This window comes from Podarcis filfolensis (assembly GCF_964270895.1).
Source record: "Podarcis filfolensis genome assembly, chromosome: Z".
Lineage (NCBI taxonomy): Eukaryota > Metazoa > Chordata > Lepidosauria > Squamata > Lacertidae > Podarcis > Podarcis filfolensis.
In genome coordinates, this window is record NC_139617.1 from 40,996,999 (window position 1) to 41,016,976 (window position 19,978).

General features: G+C 46.3%; 1 long non-coding RNA gene across 2 annotated transcripts; it reads right to left on the reverse strand.

The window, feature by feature from the left end:
• Nucleotides 1-1,615: 1,615 nt before the first annotated feature.
• On the reverse strand, nt 1,616-13,306 carry LOC310754945. Of its 2 annotated transcripts, XR_014544094.1 has the most exons (4): nt 13,261-13,306; nt 10,039-10,194; nt 7,687-7,782; nt 6,105-7,291 (listed from the first exon to the last, which is right to left on the reverse strand). It is a non-coding gene; the product is annotated as an uncharacterized lncRNA (long non-coding RNA). The 2 variants fall into 2 exon arrangements; XR_014544093.1 differs by lacking the exons at nt 6,105-7,291; nt 13,261-13,306 and adding an exon at nt 1,616-1,864 and having other exon boundaries at nt 10,039-10,718.
• Between the last annotated feature and the right edge of the window lie 6,672 nt (nt 13,307-19,978).

The following is a 19,978-nucleotide window of genomic DNA, read 5'->3' on the forward strand; positions in this document are numbered from 1 at the left end:
GGGATGCGGTGGGTGCAGTCCGCTCTGGGTGTCATCCCTGGGGGAGGGTGACATTGCCGTGCCACCCCCTGGAACACTTGTCACAGGCGGCGCCCCCCACCCTGGGACTCTCGCCGCTCACTGCAGGCGGCTTGCCCCGTCCGGGGTCCACACCATGTGTGCCGCTCCAGGTGCCAGAGCAGCTAGCTCCGCCTCTGCCTCCTGACCAAATTTTGCACGATGGTTCCTGAGGTGAAATAACAGGTTTCTGTCTATATCTGGATGCAATTGGGCCAGTGGCGTAGCGTGGGGGGTGCAGGGGGGCCCGGCCGCACCGGGCGCAACATCTGGGGGGGGGCGCGCTCGCACTCGCAGATCTCTGCCCCACCTGGCTCACTCACTCTCTCTCACTGCAGTGCTGGCTGTGCGAATCCGATCCAAGCCGCCGGGTCGCCGCCCACTGTGGAGGGGGTGGGTGCCAGGCGTGCGGTGTGGAGAGAGAGCGAGGGACTATCTGGGGGAGGGACAGTGCAGCGGCCGCCCAGCGCAGCGCTGAGCGCAGGAGAGAACCACACCAGACCAGACCAGGCAGCAGCAAGAAGAAGCTAGCAGCGGCGGCAGGTTAGGGGTTAGGGGGCGCAAATTACTTGCCTTGCCCCGGGTTTGGGGGCGCAAATTACTTGCCTTGCCCCGGGTGCTGACAACCCACGCTACGCCACTGAATTGGGCACCCATTTAACCACGATGTCCAGGCTCCCCCTTGGACGAAGAACTCAATACCAGATTACGTTTGCTGCCCACAGCACTAATGTTCAAATCAGTATAATGCAAAAGCAGGGCTAAAGTCAAAGGCACAACAGATGCAACACATGTCTAGGCAAGTTAAGGCATTGATCCAACAGCCAACACACTCCATGGACCCTCCTTATGTAAAGGTGAGGTGGGCATGACTTTAGCGTGGCAAGTGGGCTGCATCTTTGGCCTGGGTAAGCAGATGAGAATTCCTTCTAGCAGACTAGGCCTGAGCAGTCTGTTTGACATCTCCATGTCCTACGTGACAGAGGTAGAGACTCAGCCAGTTCAGAGCTAGACTTGGCATCAGACATTTTTGTAGGCGGAGACTCGCCAGCAACAGGGGCTTCAGGTTGAATTGGCATGAACTGATCCAGTGATAGCCCACTGAGCCCCTCCATAGGGAAACTCACCATACTAATAATTAGGGCTTTTTTCAGTCGGAACTCACTGAAACTTAGTTTTGGCACCTCTCAGGTGGGCACCATTGCTATTCAAAGAGAACAAGGTACCTCTTTTTCTATAAAAACAGCACCGCTAATAATCCATTTCAAAGATGCAGAATCTGAGACATTTCCTGTTAATCTATTACAGTTCTTCGTATCTTTAATTTCTGCAGCAGCAAAAAAAAAGAAATCAGTTCCATAATTATTTCAGTGAAACATAGACTAATATGTATATTTCTCTCTCTGAATGAACTACATTTGTACTGATAGGGTGCCTAAAGAAAGCAAAAGCCAGTACATGACCGAATTCTTAGGGAGGTCATTCCAGAGTCACCGAAGTTATTTCTGTGTATGCAAAATTATATAGGATAAGATGATTAATCAAACTCATAAAATCATTCAGCAGAGAGGCCTTTAATCAAACAAAAGATCTAAAACATTTCAAAGGAAAAGTATAAATGGAGCTGAAGTATGCTTAGGCGCCTGTCAAAAGGGCACTGCCGCCACCAGCTCTGGTTCTCCCATTCCTCATTTCCAAAGACAGCCGTTACATACTCAGTTGCAGTTAATTGGTAACCGTTTCCATGGTGATCCCCAAGTTGCTTCAGATGGAGAAGGAGGAGGGGGTTGAGATGACCAGCAGTTTTCTGCATAGAAGGCAATGTGGAAATTGGAAAAGGGAAGTTTTCTCCAGCAGGGTGTGAAACTCATGCAATGATATGACAGATACAAATGTGTTTTGAACAGTAACACAATATCTGTGGGAGATGGAAAAAAACACTTAAGCACTGATGCAAACTGAAGGGAGAAGTATTGATTTAGAGAGGAGTGTCATATATCTGGAAATTGTTCCTGAAGCCCAAGTCACCCATGAACTGGGAGATACCAGCCTGTCTCATTAACAGCAGATTGAATATTGGGCATTGACCATAATAAAGAGATGGATTGAATGGTTGTTGTTGTTATGGCTATTGTTGTTGTTGTTATTAATAATATTTGAATTTATATACTGCCCTGTACCCAGAGGCCTCTTAATCTGGTTAGCAGCAGATTAAGCAGAAACTTAATGGTTTCCGATTTGATCCCAGAATGTCCCGCTTTTCCTTAGGACGTCCCTATTTTCACCAGAGAAATGTTGGAAAGTATGGCAGAACATCAGCGGGTATAGAGTTATGTGACCCCCGAGCCAAGGAGATAAGTAACTATACAACCTTTAGAAGACATCTTAAGGCAGCCCTGTATAGGGAAGTTTTTTAATGTTTAATGTTTTGTTATATTTCTATATAATGGTCTAGACCACTGAGCCTCTTGGGCTTGCCGATCAGAAGGTCGGTGGTTTGAATCCCTGCGTTGAGGTGAGCTCCCGTTGCTCGGTCCCTGCTCCTGCCAACCTAGCAGTTCCAAAGCACATCAAAATGCAAGTAGATAAATAGGTACCGCTCCGACGGGAAGGTAAACTGCGTTTCCATGCGCTGCTCCGGTTCGCCAGAAGTGGCTTAGACATGCTGGCCACATGACCCAGAAAAACTGTCTGCGGACAGGAGCCAGAATCTAGTACCAAAAGAGTTTTAGAATTAATTCAAGAATTTGGTCAGGTGGCAGGATTTAAACTGAACAAGTCCAAAACTAAGGTTTTAGAGAAAAATTTGACATTGTTTGAAAAAGAGAAATTTCAGAATGAAACAGGTTTGACTGTGGTGAAGAAAGTGAAATATCTGGGGATTAATATGACAGCTAAAAATGGGAATTTATTTAAAAATAATTATGAGAAATGCTGGTTAGAAGTGAAAAAAGATTTGGAAATATGGTCAAATTTGAAGCTTTCCTTGATGGGTCGAATTGCAGCTATAAAGATGAATGTATTGCCTAAAATGTTATTTTTGTTTCAAACATTGCAAATTGTTGACAAGATGGATTGTTTTAAGAAGTGGCAGAAAGACATTTCTAAATTTGTCTGGCAGGGCAAGAAGCCCAGGATAAAATATAAGATTTTAACTGATGCAAAAGAAAGGGGTGGTTTTGACCTGCCAGACTTCAAACTTTACTATGAATCAGCAGCATTCTGCTGGTTGAAAGACTGGCTGCTTCTTGAAAACACAGACATTTTGGATTTAGAAGGTTTTAACAACGTTTTTGGATGGCATGCATATTTGTGGTATGACAAGGTTAAAGCACATAAAGCATTTAAAAATCACATTGTTAGGAGATCTTTGTTTAATGTTTGGATCAGATATAAGGATTTACTGGAAAATAAGACCCCAAGGTGGTTGTCACCAATGGAAGCGAAAGCCCAGAAAAAGCTCAATATGGAGGCCAAATGGCCGAAATATTGGGAAATCTTGGAACAAGAAGGAGACAGATTGAAATTGCAGAGCTTTGAGAAACTAAAAAACAAAGTGCGAGACTGGCTTCATTATTTTCAGATAATGGAGGCTTACAATTTGGACAAGAAAATTGGCTTCCAAGTGGAAAAATCTAAATTAGAAACAGAAGTGCTAGAACCTAAAACTAAGATCATGTCAAAAATGTATAACTTGCTGCTGAAATGGAATACACAGGATGAAACGGTTAAGTCAGCTATGATTAAATGGGCACAAGATGTTGGACATAACATTATGTTTGCTGACTGGGAACAGTTGTGGACCACAGGTATGAAATTTACGGCATGTAATGCCTTAAGAGAGAATATTATGAAAATGATATACAGGTGGTACATGACCCCAGTCAAGCTTGCAAAAATATATCATTTGCCCGATAATAAATGTTGGAAATGTAAGGAGGTTGAAGGTACATTCTTTCACCTTTGGTGGACGTGCCCAAAGATTAAGGCTTTCTGGGAAATGATTTATAATGAAATGAAAAAGGTATTTAAGTATACCTTCTTGAAGAAACCAGAGGCTTTTCTCTTGGGCATAGTCGGCCATTTGGTGCCAAAGAAGGACAGAACTTTCTTTATGTATGCTACAACGGCAGCAAGAATACTTATAGCAAAGCACTGGAAGACGCAAGATCTACCCACTTTGGAAGAATGGCAGATGAAGTTGATTGACTGTATGGGATTGGCAGAAATGACCGGCAGAATCCGCGACCAGGGAGAAGAGTCGGCAGAAGAGGATTGGAAGAAATTTAAGGACTATTTACAGAAATATTGCAAAATTAATGAACTTTGAAAGGTGCTGGATTGAACTTATGTGGTCTCTAGCTGTTATGATAAAAAGAACTGGGATTAGTTTAAGTTATAAAATTTAAAACGTTGATTGGAAAAAAAGGTGTTAGTTAAAAGGAATGTTAAGAGATTAGGATTTGCTGGATTAACAATTTGAACTAGAAAACAAGAAGGGGAGGTATGAGGAAGTCAAAGAAACATGTTATTGAAAAATTGACATTGAAATTGATTTGTTTTTAATATTTTTCTTTTTCTTTTTCTTTTTGTGTTTGTATAAAATTGGAAAATTGAATAAATATTTATTAAAAAAAAAAAACTGTCTGCGGACAAACACCAGCTCCCTCAGCCTCTAAAGCGAGATGAGCGCTGCAACCCCAGAGTCGTCTGCGACTGGACTTAACTGTCAGGGATCCTTTACCTTTATATTTCTATATATGTTGGAAGCTGCAAAGAGTGGAGCAGGGTATAAAGATGATGATGATGATGATGATGATGATGATGATGATGGAGGTGATGATGGACATCCCTTTTTTCATTATAAAAATGTTGGCGAGCCACTGCCAGTCGGTGTTGACAGTGCTAAGTTAAATGGACCACTGGTCTGATTCAGTATAAGGCAGCTTCCTATGCTCCTACATTGAGGAAGGGCTGGAGCTCAGTGGTGGAGCATCTACTCTGCAGACAGAAGCTCACAGGGTCAATCCCCAGCATCTCCAGACACACTGGGAAAGGATCCCTGTCTGAAATCCCAGGGAACCAGTACCAGTCAGTGTTGACAGTATTGAGCTAGGTGGACTACTGTTCTGACTCCATGCAAGGCACCTTCCTATGTCCCTCACCTGGGGCTCTATTGGAAGACAGTGGAATGCACTGCTGAAATGCTTTGTGCCCCTCAGGGGGCCCCTGATATATGCTGGCTCTCTTACCATCTCTGCAATGCATAATGAGGGTTATGATGCCACATGTTCCTAAGCACCCTTTTCTTCTGAGCAAGATAAAAAGTGTTGCCCTTAAGCAGCCTCAAAGGCAAGGTCAGCACCTCTCTGTTTTGCTGCATTTCTTTCTCTCTCTCTCTCTTTAAAACAGGCTTAACAAAGAACGCCTCTGTGCAAAGCCTGGGTGTTTCCCTTCTCAAAGAAAACTGGAGAACAAAAGCAAAACTGTCCTCTTTCATGCAGATTAACTTACACTCATCTTATCCACGGCTAATATTAAGCAAGGTTTACGTAACTCACCTCAGAGCACAATCAAAGGGCTGTGGGTCAGCAAGCATTAGCACATGTGAAAGTTTCCCAGTTCAATTCCCAGTGATTCCAGCTTTGGCTGGTGGAGGGCAAGGGAGGCTCAATGTCTGAAACCTGGGAGAGTCACTGCCAGTCACTATAGACCAGGCTTCCTCAGTCTCGGCCCTCCAGATGTTTTCTTGGCCTACAATTCCCATGATCCCTAGCTAGCAGGACCAGTAGTAAGGGATGATGGGAACTGTAGTCTCAAAACATCTGGAGGGCCGAGGTTGAGGAAGCCTGGTGTAGACAGTGTAGAAGCCCCATCTGCACTATACATTTCAAGCTTTGTCATACCACTTTGTATAGGAATGGCTTTCCTATTATTATTATTATTATTATTATTATTATTATTATTATTAACTTGTAGCCCACCCACCTGAGTGGGTTGCCCCAGCCACTCTGGGCAGCTTCCAAACACAGCAAAACATGATACCTTAAAAACGTATGGGAACTGAAGTTTGTTAAGTGTATTGGGAATTCTAAGGAGTCAATCCCTCTTCCCAAGGAACTCTGGGAATTGTAGCTCTGTGGGAGGAACAGGGGGTCTCCTAACATTTGTCAGCACCTAGAGCAAACTACAGTTCCCATGATTCATTGAGGGAAGCCATGACAGTTTAAAGAGGCATTCCTATGTTCTTTTGAGCATATGGCAAACTGGAGGTTCAAGGTGTGGTGGCACCTGCTTCTCAGTAGCGGACCCCCAACCTCTGAAATTTCTTGCCCCTAGATTGCACCCAGTTGCCTACATTGTACACATTCTGACAACACAACCCAGACATACATTTTCACCTAGGCTTTTGCAGGCAATGAAAAAAGCATACAGCAGATGGACTAGAAACTTTAGCAATATGTAGCTGGTGGCTACAAGGAAATCGGACAGCATACCTCAGTCTAGTGCTCTTGCCAGTTTGTAATGTTTGTAGCTGTGAATGCAGCATTGGGGAACCCATGGCCTTGGGCTAAATCAGGCCTGCCAAGATTTCACATTTGGCCCTTGATGCCTATGTAGCCAAGCCACACTTACCTGCCATGTAACCTCCTTCTGCATCAGCTTTGTGGAAGCAGACCAGTGCTCATTGCCCTGCAGCTTCCTTTGACAGCTTGGAGGCGGCTTGGGAATCGCAGCATGCCGAATGTTTGCCATGGGTGGCTTGCTCCACCCCCATGGGCGGCTCGGTGCGCCCCTGGCAGATATCCCGCGCCTGGGAGGGAACCCTCTATGCTACGCCCCCCTCAGGAGCGCACCCGCCCTGGGTAGCGTGGGCATATGCTCCGCTGCTGGGATAATCTTTATGCAAACAAATCAGGATGAATGCTCAATAAACAAATGTCCAGAGGAGTCCTTAGTTCCTATGTTACCCAACGATGCTCCAAGCCCTGCTGGGAATGGGATAAGTTGGCAACCTGATAAGCAGAAACTGCTCCCAGGTTGCTGACACCCAGAGTTCTCTAAAAAGGCATTTTCTGTTCTGAGTGTATGTATCAGGCTTGCTTCAACAGGCTGGCTCATCTGCTGGTTTTTCAGTTAATCTCCCCGCACATCTGGAGTTTGATATAGGGGTTATGGTCAAAGGACGGAAGGAGGAGAGTCAGCTCCTGAGGCTGGGCCACGGGTGCTGACTCTGAAGCAAAAGATGAAGAATTTCATGATCTGCAAAGTGAGCCTCAGTTTCCCCAGTGTGGGAGAAAGAAGAAAGGATTTTTGCTCTTTGGCTAACTTCCTCCTACAACTCAAAATAAACTTTTTTTTTGAAAAGGATAAGGGGAAAGGTCAAAGGGCAGGCAAAGGGGAAGACTTGACCAGCATAAACATCATAAAAGGATCAGAGGGTGAGATAACCTTCTCAGAAAGGACTCAGGATGATGGTACCCTCAGCTCCATCCTACGCATGTTTACCTGGAAGGTAAATCAAGCTGAGTCAGTATGCATAAGATCAGTGGAGGCTGGTACATTAGGGTGAATGGGACATTGCCCCACCAAGCTCAGTCTCTCTTCAGCCAGACCCCACCTGCTCACCTTTTGCTTACAGTCAGTCCAAGAAGTAGCACTGGATACCAGATCCCTCCTTCTTAGTCTCAACTCCGCCTCTCACAGAACTCAGCAGGGAGCAGGCTGGGGAGAAAACTAGAATGGGTTTGCTCAGCCTGCCGTTGGTCCTGCCTCTGTTTGTCATTGGCTTCTGCCCCACCCACTTTCCCAAGATGTCCCAACAAGTTTCCCCATCCTTCCTGCCAAGCTTTTAAAGATAAGGCATGGCACGCTCGCTCGCAAGACTCTTTTGACCTGTGGGAATGTCAGGATTGCAAGCACGGGCTCCCATTGGGATGGGCCGGTTCTGCTCTCACCTGAGAAGGCAGCGACTTGGTTGCAGGTGACAAGACTGCATCCCCCCTCCCCTGCTCAGGCTTCTGTTCAGCCTCCCCTCTTGACTGATTAAAGATATCCCCAGCCTCCCACTCTTCAGGAAGATTGTAGTGGGGTGAACTGGCATCCCTGTTTCTTCTTCCAAAGCAACTGAAATCAGGATGGAAAAGGGAGACCTCCGCTCCTCCAACGCAAGTTCCTACAATACAACCCCTCACTTCCTCCCCATCCACCTGTCTTCCAAGCCCTATCATACCAACATTGCGGGGCTTAAGATACCTGGGACATTCTACATGCAAGGAAGATGCTCTGCCAGCAAGCTGCAGCCCTCCCCAGATTATTTGTGGGGGGCAGAGGGAAGCAGGCTTGTTACACAAGATTGTGGCTGACTCCCACCCACAAAATAGAACCCAGAGTGTCAAGGAGCTGCTGGGATCTCTCTGGGTGTGACTGACTTGTGTGAGCAATTGGGGAGCTTCAGGCAGCAGCCTTTTCCAACGGAGTCTTCCTGAAGGATTCTGCCCACACAAGCTGGTTTCTGGGTTCCTTTGGGCAGGAAGGAGTATAAAGGTCTCTCTTTCCCAACCAGCAGCCATGCTTCAGCAACATGGCCTGAGAGCTGTGGGATCAGGGCCAGCCTGCCCATGAGGTGGGCTAAGGCAGCTGCCTTGGGCAACTGAAGCACCTCTGACGCCGGTGGTTTATCATGAGATCTTGCTGAAATCTCCATGAGATCTCACAAGAGCTCTGCAAGATCTCACCGGAACCCACTGTTGCTGTTTCATGGGTGCTGCTGCCCAGGCGAGGTAAGAGAAGCAGTGGTGGTGGGTGGGTCAATGTGGCAGCCCCCATGTGGGATGTTCCTGCATCCTTAAGGCCAAGGTCACCCTTTACGGCTGAGTGCAGGGTTCGAAACTTGGCCTCCTGGCCCATGGTCTAGCATTGTAACCACTGCCCCACACTGACTCATCCACAGTTTATGGTTCCCAGCTCCTTACCCTGGATTATGGCCCACAGAGCCCAGCCCTGACACAAGGGGCTTCCCCAGACTTACATGGAGATGCTAGGAATTGAACCTGGAACCTTCTGCACCCAAAGCATTTGCTGTATCCCTGAGCTGGAGCTTTCCCCGGACTTCTTCCCTTCCACACCAGATCACAGGATCAGGCTTTTAGTTTTTATATTTCAATTTATCTCTTCAGTTGTTGTTTTGTTAGTGCCCTTCATCCCAAGAGATCCCAGGACAGATTATGAAATATTATATGGTAGGGAACCTCAGACCCAGAGGCCAAATAGGGCCCTCCAGTTCCTTCTTTCTGACCCTCAGGACTCTGCCCCAAGCCCAACCCAGCTTTGCACCCTCAGTGAGTGTTTTTGCCTGGCTCGGATGTGTCTTTGATTATCCTCCAGGCAAGGAAGAGATATTAAGTAGGAGGCCATGTGCAGAAATTGTTGTTGTTGTTTAGTCGTTTAGTCGTGTCCGACTCTTCGTGACCCCATGGACCAGAGCACGCCAGGCACTTCTGTCTTCCACTGCCTCCCGCAGTTTGGTCAAACTCATGCTGGTAGCTTCGAGAACACTATCCAACCATCTTGTCCTCTGTCACCCTTTCTCCTTGTGCCCTCCATCTTTCCCAACACCAGGGTCTTTTCCAGGGAGTCTTCTCTTCTCATGAGGCGGCCAAAGTATTGGAGCCTCAGCTTCACGATCTGTCCTTCCAGTGAGCACTCAGGGCTGATTTCCTTAAGAATGGAGAGGTTTGATCTTCTTGCAGTCCATGGGATTCTCGAGTCTCCTCCAGCACCATAATTCAAAAGCATCAATTCTTCGGCGATCAGCCTTCTTTATGGTCCAGCTCTCACTTCCATCCATCACTACTGGAAAAACCATAGCTTTAACTATACGGACCTTTGTTGGCAAGGTGATGTCTCTGCTTTTTAAGATGCTGTCTAGGTTTGTCATTGCTTTTCTCCCAAGAAAATTTAGTGCAGAAATTAGCTTACAATATAAAGTTACAATTTTCAATAGCTGCCAGGGCCAGCCCACCCATGAGGCAAGGTTGGGTGATTGCCTCAGGCGGGAGGATCCACAGGGGCAGCAGAGCCAATGCAGATCTTTATTCTCTCCTTGCTCCTGCTGTAGATCTTCACTCTCAGCTTCTTCCCTGGAAGGAAGCAAGGCACCATTTTGTGGTTTGCCTCAGGTGCTAAAATGTATTGGGCTGGCCCTGATCATTGCCTCTGGCCCCTCCTACCCCTAGCATGTGGCCCCCAGAAGGTTGCCCAGAACACAATACAGGTCTTGGGTTGAAAAAGCTCCAGCCTTTTCCCAGATAATGGCTCAAGAAACACTATTCAGCGGCTCAGAAGAAGAGGATCATAGATCACTGATAGAAAACACCGTAAAGCTGCCCAGGACTAACAACCAAACATTAGGCCTGACTGATAAGCTCAGAAACTGAATAGATCTTTCCCTTTCATCAACAGGAACTGATAGCCAGTCCTGACCAGTTTCTTAGTGATGATGCTTCTAGAGTAGGCTTGTCAGCAAAGAGGCTGATTCACGTGAGGTTACTCATTCAAGCCACAAACATCAGCATATCTACTAGGAAGTCAATGAACTCAGTGCCTTTTGTTTTGCAGCAAGCATCTTCGGGTACCTCCAGACTGTCAATAACTGGAACTTGAGGTTTTGTGCATTTATAGTGGATTAAAGCACTCTGGTGCACTTGTGCAACAAATACACTGAGAACACTGGCTTTTTGCAGGGGGTTGGGGGTTGGAAAGGGTTGGAGAAAAACATTGAAAGGTGTGGAGTGGATGGATGGATGGCTAAGAAGAAGATATATAAACACCCAGCAAGTAAATAAGGATGAATGCAGGACAATGGCTCATCATCGTATTACCTCCCACAGACAAGTTAGAACAAATGCTCAGCAATGACTGGACATAGTCTGACCTCTGCGAAAGCTCTGTGCAAGAAAATCTGGGTGAATTTTAATCAATAAACTGTCTGGAGGAATTATTTGTTTACATATATACTTCTTTGAGGCCTCACAGACTGCGTCACCCTTCCAACATGTTCAAGGTGACTTTGCAACCTACATAACAAAATCACAAGCATTTTGGAACAATATTTAGAAGAGAGCTATTACTACTACTACTACTACTACTACTACTACCCCACCCATCTGGCTGGGTTTCCCCAGACACTCTGGGTGGCTCCCAACAGAACACTAAAAACACAATAAAACATCAAACATTAAAAACTTCCCTAAACAGAGTTGCCTTCAGATGTCTTCCAAAAGTCAGATAGTTGTTTATTTCCTTGACATCTGATGGGAGGGCGTTCCACAGGGAGGGCGCCACTACCGAGAAGGCGCTCTGCCTGGCTCCTTGCAACCTCACTTCTTGTAGTGAGGGAACTGCCAGAAGGCCCTCAGCGCTAGACCTCAGTGTCTGGGCAGAAAGATGGGGGTAGAGACGTTTCTTCAGGTATACTGGGCCGAAGCCGTTTAGGGCTCTAAAGGTCAGCACCAACACTTTGAATTGTGCTCGGAAACATACTGGGAGCCAATGTAGGTCTTTCACGACCAGTGTTATATGGTCTCGGCAGTCACTCCCAGTCACCAGTCTAGCCTCCGCATTCTGGATTACGTAGCTGTAGTTTCCCGGTCACCTTCAAAGGTAGCCCCACGTAGAGTGCATTGCAGTAATCCAAGCAGGAGATAACCAGAGCATGCACCACTCTGGCAGGACAGTCCATGGGCAGGTAGGGTCTCAGCCTGCGTACCAGATGGGGCTGGTAGATAGCTGCCCTGGACACAGAATTGACCTGCGCCTCCATGGACAGCTGTGAGTCCAAAATGACTCCCAGGTTGAGCGCCTGGTCCTTCAGGGGCACAGTTATCCCATTCAGGACTGGGGGGGGCATCCAAATCGGTCCCACCTCCCTGCAGAGGGGAAGGGTCGCAGAGAAGTCCAGTTGCACCAGGAAGTCATGCAACCATGGGACTTCTTTTGTTTAAAACAATAAAAGTGTCCTAGTGCAAATGCACAGTGCATTTGGCCCCGTCCTACAAAATATCATCTGGGAAAACTCATGGGCATAGTGTGGTGGGTGCCAGTGGGGCCGTGGCCCGGGAGCATAGTTTTTGAGTGGGCACAAACCAGGCGCCCCCATGCAGGCCAGTGAGGCCCAGTGCTCCTTTCAGCCTGCCAAGGGCCACATTGGCTGGGTCGGCAGGTGAGCTGGTGGCTCAGCGCAGCCCCGCTTTACTCTAGTGAGGGGAGGTGGTGGGCAACTGGCTACAGGGCTGGAAAGACACAAAATAAACATCAGCAGTAACAAAAGCAAAATTACAGGAATTCAGACTCACAGGTAAAACTTCAAGTTCCATGGCAGCATTAGCAGGGCGATACACCTGATGCACTGCTGACGCATCTGGTTCAGTGTCATTTGGTTTTTTCACTCTTGAGACCCCAAGATGTTGTTGGACTACAACCCCCATCATCACCAGAAAGTTTAGCCAATGGTCAGGGATGATGAAAGCTGTAGTCCAACAACATATGGAGACCCAAGGTTGAAGAGCACTGCGTTACGGAACCATCAGGCAAGTTTTCCCGGGGAGAAGTCTATTTGCTGCACCTTCTATCCTTCAGCCAGGAGCCCCTTAACATCTGTCAGCAAAGATGCCCAGAGAAGGGCTTTTGATGATGAGCTCAACAAATGGAGAAGCTTGCCAGAAATAGATGCCCAGTGACTGTTGCCACCTTTTTATTCTGCTCCTGCTCTTCTGCCTTTAACAGCAGCATGATGCACAGAAACTAAGCACAGAAAATACTTACCAGACCAGAATATTCATCTATTATTATTATTATTATTATTATTATTATTATTATTATTATTTCTATCCTGCCTTTCATCTGAGGATCACAGGTCATTTTACAGCCCCACTTATAACTCATTGCAGTAATCCAACCTTGAGGTTACCAGAGCATAGACAACAGTAGTTAGGCTATCCCTGTCCAGATAGGAGCGTAGCTGGGTCACTAGTCGAAGCTGATGGAAGGCACTCTGGGCCACTGAGGCTACCTGAGCCTCAAGCAACAGCAAAGGATCCAGGAATACCCCCCAAGCTATGTACCCGCTCCTTTAGAGGGAGTCTAACCCCATCAAGAGCAGGCAATCTCCCACCCAACTGGTCTAGGTAACCACCCACTAACAGTGCCTCAGTCTTATCTGGATTGAGTTTCAGTTTGTTGGCTCTCATCCAGTACATTACTGAGGCAAGACACCTGCCCAGCACTTCCATTGCCTCACCTGCAGAAGTAGGAGAAATAGAGCTGAGTGTCATCAGCATATTGGTGACAACGTACTCCATAACTTGGAATGACCCCACCCAGTGGTTTCATGTAGATGTTAAACAGTCTGGGAGATAAAATTGAACACAAAGGAACCCTGCATTGAAGACTCTATGCAGCAGAACAACACTCCCCAAGCATCACCCTTTGGAAATGATGATCCAAGTAGAACCAGAACCATCACAAAGTGGTGCTACCCACTGCTAATTTGGACAGCTGCTCCAGAAAGCTACCATGGTCAATGGTATCGAAAGCCACTGAGGAGTTGAGGAGAATTAACAGGGATACATTACGCCTCTCTCTCTCCCAACAGAAGCTATCATTCAGGGAGACCAAAGCAGTTTCTGTGCCAAAACCAGGTTAAGCCCCCACTTGAAGTGGATCTAGAAAATCAGCATCCTCCAAGAGCACCTGGATCTGGCCCGTGACCAGCTGCTCAGAAACCTTGCCCAAGAAGGGGAGATTAGCAACCGGCCAGTAATTACTTAGATTTTCTGAATCCAGGGAGGGTCTCTTGAGGAGTGGTTTTATCTCTGTCTCCTTCAGGCAGGTAAGGACCAGCCCTTCTCACAAGAAGCCATTAATCATCCTCCTGGCCCAGCCGGCTGTCCACTCCCTGCTAGTTTTTTTAATCAGCCATGAGGGGCAAGGGTCCAAAGTGCAAGTGATCACCTTGGCCAATCCAAGCACCTTGACCTCAAGCCTTACCAACTGCAACTCATCCAACACAACAGGACCAGACAGTACTCTGGACACCCCATGAGATTCATCTGCTATAACAGAGGAGTCAAGATCCTGGTGAATGCAAGTGATTTTATCCTCAAAATGCTTTGCAAATAAGTGACATTGAACTACCATTTGTTCTGTCACCTCCTTCAGACTGCAAAAGTCCCTGCTCTACCCAAAATAGCTGTGCTGGACAACACAATGAGGATGCAATGGAGGCAGCAAAGAAGGCATACTTTCACTGCCACTAGGTAGGCTCAATGATGAACCCCCACTAGTGTTCAGTTGCATTCGACTGGAGTTTTCCTCCACTTATGTTCAAGCAATCTCCCAGCTTGTTTCTTGCCTAAACTCTGGAGTATACCAAGGAGCCAAATAGGCTCCATGAAGCAGGAAGAGGGTTCTGGGGCCATCATGTCAACGACCCAAGCCATTTCCAATGTTCCAGAGGTCAACCAGGGCTTTGACAGGAGTGCTAGTTATATCAGCCAGAAAATCCGATAGAGCAGTCCACCAGCCTCCAAGGTAAGACTGCCCTCATAAGTTCCCCGCCTCTGCAAAGGGGAAAAGGTGCTGAAAGCCTCAATCAGGCTTCCTCAACCTCGGCCCTCCAGATGTTTTGAGACTACAATTCCCAGCATCCTTGACCACTTGTCCTGCTAGCTAGGGATCATGGGAATTGTAGGCCAAAAACATCTGGAGGGCCGAGGTTGAGGAAGCCTGGCCTAAATATCAGCTGGAGGTGGTCCAGAGGCCCTCCAGGGTCTCAAGAAGATGGGAGTATTTCTCATCACCTGCCACCTGATCATAACAACATAAGAAGAGTCCTGCTGGATCAGGCCAGTGGCCCATGTACTCCAGCATCTGTTATCTCAGAGATCAACTAGATGCCTCTTTGGAAGTCTGCAGGGATGCGGGTGGTGCTGTGGTCTAAACCACTGAGCCTAGGGCTTGCAGATCAGAAGGTTGGCGGTTCGAATCCCCACAACAGGGTGAGCTCCCATTGCTCGGTCCCAGCTCCAGCCAACCTAGCAGTTCAAAAGCACCTCAAAGTGCAAGTAGATAAACAGGTACCACTCCGGCAGGAAGGTAAATGACATTTCTTTCTTTCTTTCTTTTTATTTTTTTTATTAAAGATTTTCTTGTTTTACAGAAGTATGTGTCATGTCTCTCATATTTTTCCATGTAACATTTTTACAAATCAATTTCCTTTGTTGAGGGTAAACGACGTTTTTATGCGCTGCTTTGGTTTCAACAGAAGTGGCTTAGTCATGCTGGCCACATGACCTGAAAAAACTGTCTATGGACAAATGTCGGCTCCCTCGGCCAGTAAAGCGAGATGAGCGCCACAACCCCAGAGTTGTTCGCAACTGGACTTAACTGTCAGGGGTCTATTACCTTGACCTTTTTTGGAAGTCTGTAAACAGAACTTGAACACAACAGCACTCTGCGCTCACTCTGGAGCAGGCCCAGAGACATCTGTGGCCTGGAAAGAAGGGGTGCTGCCCAGGGAGATTACTGACGGCTGGACCACAAGACCCGAGCCTCAGGATCACCGTCCCTGGTCTACAATGACCTAATGATACAATGGCCTTCCTCCTCTTTCAGTTGCAGAGAGCCTCAAGCAATGTCACTATACTCGTTAGTCTGATAAATGTTGGTGCTATTCACATTCTTATCTCGGATGAGCAATGCTTCATTGTATAAAGGCCTGCAGCTGAATGTGTGAACGAACTCCGTTTAAAAAAGAGTAAGTGCAACGTCTGGACTTGTGTCTACAATTCCTTATTCAGCCTTGATGCAAATTCAGCGTGATGAGTGATAAACAGGACTGTATGAGTCACCCCATACGAACATAAAAAGGAAGTCCAACATCAGTGACCAACTGCATCAATAAGGCCACTGATGCATGGCCAAAAAGGAGGGCATTCATTTGCATAAAATATTCATATGCTAATTAAGGGCAGGTCCACAACACACATTTAAAGTATAGCGATCACACATTTAAGGCTGTTCCCCCCCCCAAAAAAAATCCTGGGAACTGTAGTTTGTTAAGCCTGCAGTGCACTGTAGCTCTGAGGGGAAAACTGCATTTCCCAAGATGCTTTGGGGGAAGTAATGTGCCTTAGATGTGCTCTAAGTGTATGGTGTGGATCTGATAGAAGCACATTTAGAAATTATTACTACAATTGAAATACATCTGAAGCTAACGGGAAAGATGTCTGAACAGGTAACATGTGTGCCTGCTCAGTTTGCTGTTGAGGTGCTCATGAATGATGGGCATTCATCCATTGTTTTTCTAAGAACATTTAAACTAGACTAGGACCAGGCTTCAAATAGAGCAAGGATGGAGACTCCAACTCCCAGCAGCCAGAGGCCAGCAGGGCTGACAACCAGCAATGGTGGGATCTGGAGTCTAGCAACATTTGGAGGGCCACCATAAACCTGGGAGAAGAGTTGAGCAGCTTCAAAGAAAACAAAAGGGAAGGGCTCAGGGACAGGGCATCTGCATTGCATGCAGAAGGTCCCTGGTTCAATCCCTGGCATCTTCAGGTAGGTCCGGGAGAGCCTCTGTGCCTGAAATCCCAGAGAACTTGCTGTCACTCTGTGTCAACAATGCTGAGCTAGATGGTCCGAATCAGCAGAAGGCAGGTCCTGGTGTTCCTAAATGAGGCTGGCGACTAGTTGTCTCCAGACTGAGGTCACTCTCTGCAACCTCCTCGCAAAGACACAACAAAGGGCTTTCAAGAACACCCCTCGATACGAAGCCCCCTTTGGATTCTTATCAATCTCTGCAAACCAGGCCAGTCATTAACTGCCAAGCAAACAAACCAATTCATTTTCATATTTGATCTGAACAGCATGAGCACACAGACACACATGCACACACACCCTCACCCAGTTCTGAAATCCTTTCTCCTAAAAAGGAGAAGCCTGGGACAACTGGGCCTTTTGCAAAGGGGGAGGGGGGAAGCGAGGCTGTCTTTCCTCTGACAAGGTCCTTTTTCAAGATTTAATCTATCTGACCTTTTGCCAAGAGGAGGGAACACGCCTGTTTCAGTTCTGGCTCCACCAGCATGTCTCTCCATGCGACCTTGGGACCAGTGCCTTGAGCCACACTTCGCTCACTTGCTCTGCTTTCAAGTGTAATATTTGCTGTACCTGCCTGGCCATAGCACCACTGAGCTCAATTCATTCCATGTTGAGATCACTGGGCAAGACAATTTCTTTTACCTGCTTATCCTCTCTGCTTTTCCCCATTCGCAGCACAAATCCTCAGTACAGTGGTACCTCGGGTTACATACACTTCAGGTTACATACACTTCAGGTTAAAGACTTCGCTAACCCAGAAATATTACCTCGGGTTAAGAACTTTGCTTCAGGATGAGAACAGAAATTGTGCAGTGGCGGCGCGGCGGCAGCAAGAGGCCCCATTAGCTGAAGTGGTGCTTCAGGTTAAGAACAGTTTCAGGTTAAGAACGGACCTCCAGAACGAATTAAGTTCTTAACCTGAGGTACCACTGTAGAAGTAAGACTCAGTGAGCTCAAGGGGACCTAAAGGTAAAAGTAAAGGGACCCCTGACAGTTAAATCCAGTCGTGGACGACTCTGGGGTTGCGGCGCTAATCTCGCTTTACAGGCAGAGGGAGCCGGCGTTTGTCCACAGACAGTTTTTCCAGGTCATGTGGCCAGCATGGCTAAGCCACTTCTGGCGAAGCCAGAGCAGCACACGGAAACGACGTTTCGCTTCCCGCCGGATCGGTACTTATTTATCTACTTGCACTGGTGTGCTTTCAAACTGCTAGGTTGGCAGGAGCTGGGACCGAGCAATGGGAGCTCACCCCATTGTGGGGATTCGAACTGCTAACCTTCTGATCAGCAAGCCCAAGAAGCTCTGTGGTTTAGACCACAGCACCACCCGCATCCCATCCAAGGGGACTTAACCACCAGTAAATATGTATAGCCTTAAACCATGTCCACACATTTAAAGCACATTTAAAACTGGGAAATTATATTTTGTTGTGGGTGCTGGGAATTGTAGCTTTGTGAGCGGGTGAACTACAATCCCCAATATTTTTTAGGGAAAACCATGGGCTTTAACTGTATGGTGTGGAGCCACATTTACAGAACCATGATTTCTCTAATTATAGTAGATGATTTCAAACAGCTGGTTGCCTTATGCCTTGTTGAATAAATAGGTGCCTGAACTCACCATGAATGCTTCCCTTGTTCTCTTATTTTTTTTAAAAAAAAATATTTATTGAAGTTTTACAAACATAAGTTTACAAAATAAAAAAGTCATATAAAAAGAAAAAGATACAAAAAAGAGAACATAGAAAAATACATGAAAAAGAAAAAAAGGAATAAAAATACAAAAGACAAATAGTTAACAAAGAATTAAAAACAAATCCGTTTTTTGTAACTTTGAGCTCATTAGCTTATTTCCTTGGCCTCCTCACACCTCCCCTTTTTGTATTCCCATTTAAATAATCAAATCAGCAAATCCTTACCCTCTTTCATTTATCTTAACTCTGTATCTTAACATATTATAACTCTATATTTTCATCCATTATCAATTCATTTTTGCATATTCTTATTAACTTTGTTGCTAATGCCACTTATTTTCAATCCAACATCATTTTAACATTCATTAATTTTACAGTATTTCTGAAGATAGTCTTTAAATTTCTTCCAGTCTTCTTCCACCAACTCTTCTCCCAGGTCTCGGATTCTGCCAGTCATTTCCGTTCCCTTGTTCTCTTATAAGGACAATGGCGCACACCTGAGAGATGCCAGAACTGAGTTCTGGTGAGTTCCGGCAGAAAAAAAGCCCTGTCCTTATCACCCTTTACTTTCCGTGGTGTGTGTGTATGTGTGGTTGTTGCCTGTTTCAGTACATATGTGCCTCAGTGTCTAAGGCTGGGAGATGCAGGGAAACAGACAAGTCAAGATAGCAATGTTTGTGGTTCAGTGGCTTCCATGTTGTGTTCAATCAGAGAGATAAAATGTATGTGCAGGGACTCCAGGTGAGCTAAGGACTAATGCTCTCTGAACAGTATGAGGCTGTCCTATGTGTTCTGGTTTTTATTTTAGGCATCTGACGTTAGAGGTGAAAACAGAACTTGGGGCATTTTATCTTCCACCCCCCTCTGAAAAAGATTTTGGTTCTAATGATACAAAACAGTAGCAACAGCACTGATAGAACACCAAATATTTCCTAAGTACCGTGCCTATTGTTGTTGTGTCATTTAGTTGTGTCTGTCTCTTCGTGACAACATGACACCAGAGCACGCCAGGCACTCCTGTCTTCCACTGCCTCCCGCAGTCTGGTCAAATGCCATGCCTATAGTTAAAGATTAACACAGCCCCTTCCCCCACACTCACAATCTAGCTGCTGCTGGTGTAGTGGTTACCTAACATGCAGTGTTCAAAACTCCCATTGTTCTAGTCGCATTTTGCGACAGGGAATTTAATTAGTGCGAGCAGTTTCTGAGCTCTGGGCACAGTACTGCGCCTAATATTTCAGATTAAAACTGCAGTGTGGAAGGAAAAGAGGGCCTTTTTCTGCCTCCCCACTTCCAGCTGCTCTCTGAAGACTGGGGAAGAGACCCTCTTGAGAATACTAGGGGGGTAGGCAGGAGAAGGACTAGACCATGTGAAAAATGAACATATTTTAGCTGTAGTTCATTCATTTTCAGCTTTGTATTCTTGTTACAAATAAGCGCACCTAGACATTCCATTGTTGTGCCCGCACCCTAGGTTTAAGGTGCCATTTAGCTCCTAGCTTTCATATCTCAGTTTCTAACACTGCTCACAAGACTGTTGTGAGGATAAAAGGAACTCTGCGTGCCACT